Genomic DNA, 5,010 nt, shown 5'->3' with positions numbered 1-5,010 from the left:
CAAGGACACACCCATACTGTTAAAATACAACCTTCTTAAAATATACATGAAGCTCTAATGATATCATGGCATTACAACCTCTATTCCATCTTTAAAATTATTTTTCCAACCAAAATATTTTGAGACTTACTATGTGTGAGGCATTATGATACATGTATGAGGAACACAAAGATAAATGAGAGTCCTACTTTCTCTTTATAATGGTTTGAATTTGAGGTGTCTCCCAAAAGCTCCTGTGTTAATGCAGGAATGTTGAGAAGTGAAATGACTAGATTATAAGAGCTGTATCCTAATAATTCCATCATAGTTTCAACAGACTAACTGGTTGGTAACCATAGGCAGGTGGGGTGCAGCTAGGGGAGGTTGGTCACTAGGGGCATGCCCTGGGGAGGTACATCTTCCTTATAGCCCCTTTCCCTTGCTCTCTCTGCTTTCCAGCTGTCATAGGTGAGTAGCACTTGTTCACCATGTTTTTTTTTCATAATTTTCTGCCTCACCTTAGGCCCAGAAAAATGGAGTTGGTGTCTATAGACTGAGATGCCTGAAAACATGAGCAGAAATAAACTTTTCCTCTTCTAAGTTGTTCCCATCAAGTGTTTTGGTCACAGCTAAGAAAAGCTGACTAACACACCCTTGCAACAGAAATAAGACAATTAAGCAAATAACTAAAGCAGCAGAAGTAAGTGCTAAATAGAGATACAGATACCCTATTGGGAGAGCTCAAGGAAAGAAGTGATTGATTCTGATCAACAAGGATTAGGGGAGGCTTAATAGAGGTGACAATTGACTCATAATAACCAAAGTAAGTCACATCCTTTGTGGAATCAAACAAGAATCCACATTCTTTAGCTGGATTTAATTCACAATGGGAAACCTGCCTAGAGAGTATCCATCCTACAATGGGAGAAATGTTAATGAGACAAAAAAGCTTTCATCCATGTCATCACAAATCATATCTCCTAAAATGCTATCAGCAAACAACAACTATTCCCATGAGAATTGTTACATGTTACAAAAGTATAAAATATTTAATTTAAGTTCAACAATGTCAGGACTCTTGGTGATAGAAAAATAATATTTTGAACACTGCCTAAAGGAGCAGGAGGACATAAATATTCTATCATTAAAAAGATGTACTAGAGAGTAAAACAGGAATAGTTTGCTTCATTCAACATGACTAAGATGTAATTTTCTCCCACCACTACCAATTATTTTGCTCTTACTCCATAATTACCTCATAGCCTTTTGATTACCAGTGTTTATCCTTCACCCTAATCCCAGAAAGGAAAACATATTAAGGATAGTATTAATCCAAAAGCTCCTTGAGGCAGGGCCTACCTGATCAAAATTAACATAGATTAAAACTGCAGATTTATAAAACTGTCAAAATCACAGTTCTAAGTAGCAGCAAAGTAGAACTTGTTGTTTTTTTTTTTTCACTTCATAAATTTTTAAATTTGTTCTAATTATTTGAATTGGTTCCTTATTGTCATCTCTTAGGCATCCTATCACTTTAAAATTTGCCTATTGTAACTGCTTTCCAAAATAAAGGAAAACCAGTAGAAAATTATCAAAGAATCCACACAAAGTGATCTGATATGGGCCTATGTTCTCAATCTGACTATAATTATTTGATAGAGTGAAGTAGAAGGCCACTTATTTATAATTATAAATAAATCATATCTGTGATGTTTTAATAATAAATATGAGAGTGTAGAATATTTTAAAGGATGTGTCAAAACTAGAGCACAAATTTAGAGGAAAAATCTAATGAGTATATACCTTGACTCTATTAAAATTATTTTCAAGTCTTTTGTGATCTAAATATTTAGAAATGTTTCTTAATGTTTAGCAACATTTTAACTAATTTATACAATTGGGAACTATTTATTAAACACCTACTTGATAGTAGGCATTGAGTTACAGTGGTGACCAAGGCAGGAACAATCTTTGTGAAACCAGGACCAGTTTATCTATTAGGCATTATATACAAAGTATGTAGTACCCACAAAATGTTTTAATTTCTTTTAAAGTGGGAAGAAAATCATGAAAATGATCTCAGCTCAATTGTAGTAGTCTCTATGGTAATGCAGTCATAAAACATAAGTTCAATTTTTTTTGTGGAAAAAAAGAGCCCATGATGACAAAAGTGGTGCTAGGGCTCTGGGAAGTTAATACTCTATCAAGAGAGAATGGCTGTTATGGTCTGAATGCATCCCCTCAAAATTCCTATGTTGAAACTTAATCATCAAACTGATAGTATTAAGAAGTGGTTCCTTCTGGCAGTGATTACATTATAAGGGCAGAACCCTCATGAATGGGATTAGCAACCTCAAAAATCAGCTGGAAGGAACTATGCTTGTCTCATATCAACTCAAAATGAATTTTTTTGCATTTGAGCAAACTCAAGGCAAAAAAAATGTGGTCAATTAAAATAAACAGAAGGGGCAGGATTGATTTATTTTTATTTTCCTATGTAAGTTTAGTGCCTAGAAAAGTGACTAGCACATAATAGACTCCTAAAAAATATTCATAAAGTATTGAATGAACTAATAAGTAGTATTAATTGGTCATATAATTGCAGCTTATATAATAGTATAAAATATTGAATTTGCAAACACACATACTTTTGCACTTCTACTAGTAAAACTACTTTAAAACTATGTCTGAATCTGGAGCTTCCTGGCCTCAAAGTTCTACTAGGAATAAACATTGATATTAGGGCTCCTCTAAATGATTTTGTAGACATCAATGCACCTCTAGGTCCTCTTATCAATCCATATTGTCTTTTGATTTTGTTTTTAAAGAAAAAGATTGCATCTCCTACCCCCAGCTACATACACATTTTAAGTAAAAAGCAAAAGTCCTATAACACTCAACCCACTTCTCAGAAGTCTGATGTATCCTTCCACATTTTAAAATGTATTTCCTATATTTTTTATTGAACCTGTTCCTTTTTTTGCTTGAATGCAAAAAAGATCACTTTTTTTCCCTGCTACGGCATTCATCACCAGGCATTTTTGGAGCTTACACTCTCCACATGCCCCAGATCCTATAAGAATCTTGGAGCTTACTGCATCACAGGAAAATAAGAAAGAAGAGGCTACTTCCTAATATCCTTAATATCTGGTGGTCATCAATATTACTGGTGTTACTGCTTTGGTTCTCTGCCATCTACAAGGCAGTCCTGCTCAGTGGTACATATGGCAAGAAGCAGGATAATAGACCTACCTTCCAGTAATGTTTTCCTCATGCTTCCAATGACTGCAGGATTTACCCTAGGGTATCCTCATTGTACCTAGCATGGCAAGACCACATGGGTCTCTTCAATCAGTCTCTTGCATATACCTCCCCACAACAGTGGTACTGCCACTCCTCTGACCATGATCTCAGGGAACTTCTTTCTCCTCAGTAAAAATCAGTCACCAGTTTAACAGCAAGAAAAAGTTTCTATTTACCCTGACCCTCTAAGGAAGCTCCAAATTTTACCAACAAAGATGTAGACAGATATTATTGCTTAAGAGTGGTTTTGTTTGTGTGTTTTTCCTTTGCAGGGTGTTCCTATTAAATAATCAAAAGAAGAAATAAGGGCTGGGGATGTGGCTCAAGCGGTAGCGCGCTCGCCTGGCATGCGTGTGGCCCGGGTTCGATCCTCAGCACCACATACAAACAAAGATGTTGTGTCCGCTGAAAACTAAAAAATAAATATTAAAAAAATTCTCTCTCTCTCTCTCTCTCTCTCTCTCTCTCTCTCTCTCTCTTTTAAAAAAAGGAGAAATAAAGAATAAGAGAGGGAGGGATGGAGGAAGAGGAGGAAGGAAAAGATGGAAGAGAGAAGGAAAAGAGGAAAGTTATAGTTATTAATTTTACCTACTGTTTTAGTCAGCTTATAGTTATTAATTTTACCTACTGTTTTAGTCAGCTTTTTCACCGCTGCAACCGAAAGACCTGACAAGAACAATTTCAGGGAAGAAGAAGTTTATTTGGTGCCTACAGTTTCAGAGCTCTCAGATCATAGAGAATCAGCTCCATTGCACTGGGCCTAAGGGGAGGCAGAACATTATGGCAGAAGAGTGTGGAGAAAGAAAATAGCTCAGGACATGGCACCAGGAAGCAGAGAGAGAGCTCCCCTCACCAGGGACTATATATAAACTCCAAGGACATGCCCCCAGTGACCTGTCTCTTCCAGCCACACCATACCTGCCTAGAGTCACCACTCAGTTAATCCTTATCAGTAGATTAATGCACCAGTTAGGTTAAGGATCTCATAATCCAATCATTTCATGTACAAAGTTTCTTGCATTGTCTCACACAAAGTTGTTTGCACTGGCTCATGAGCTTCTGGGGAAAACTGACATCTAAACCATAACACCTACCTTTCCACTTCTCATTCTCATGAAAGAAAACAATTTCTAGAAATATGTTGGCTTTGAGCCAAGCAAGGTGTGTTTAAGTCTCCACAAATTGTGTTCAATTTGAGGAATATCTTTAAAATAAACTTTAGAATGGAGAGTATTTTTAATAAGCTTCATGTCATATATTTAAAATCTATTTTTTTTTAAAAAATGGACTCAGAAGGTAGCAAAATACTTCTATCTACACACCAAGTCTTCTGAATGTAAAGCTGACTAATTCTTCTCTCACCCTCTCTCTCCCTCCCTCTCTCCTTCTCTCTCTCTCCAGTGCTAGGGATGGAACCAAGTGCCTCTTGCATCCTATGCAATTTCTCAACCACTGAGCTATAACTCCATCCCAAAGCTGACTAATTTTGATAGGACATCACACTCGTTTTTCTTTCTTTCTCATGTTGGCAATGACCCAAATGCTTTTTGACTGCTGAAAAGGATAAGATCATGTGTCCTTCTAAGAGAGTTCTCAATCAATGAAAAATGAGCAACAGGCATCAATGTTTGGAGTTTATCAAACACTAGAGCAGCAACTTATGGTTTGGTTACAAATGCCACTTAAGATGGCAGCACCAAGCTACTTTGTTATTTGAAAACCATTACT

The sequence above is a fragment of the Callospermophilus lateralis genome, chromosome X (genome assembly GCF_048772815.1).
Source record: "Callospermophilus lateralis isolate mCalLat2 chromosome X, mCalLat2.hap1, whole genome shotgun sequence".
In the NCBI taxonomy this organism is placed as follows: domain Eukaryota; kingdom Metazoa; phylum Chordata; class Mammalia; order Rodentia; family Sciuridae; genus Callospermophilus; species Callospermophilus lateralis.
The sequence above is the reverse complement of the archived record's forward strand: the minus strand, read 5'-3'. Positions refer to the sequence as shown.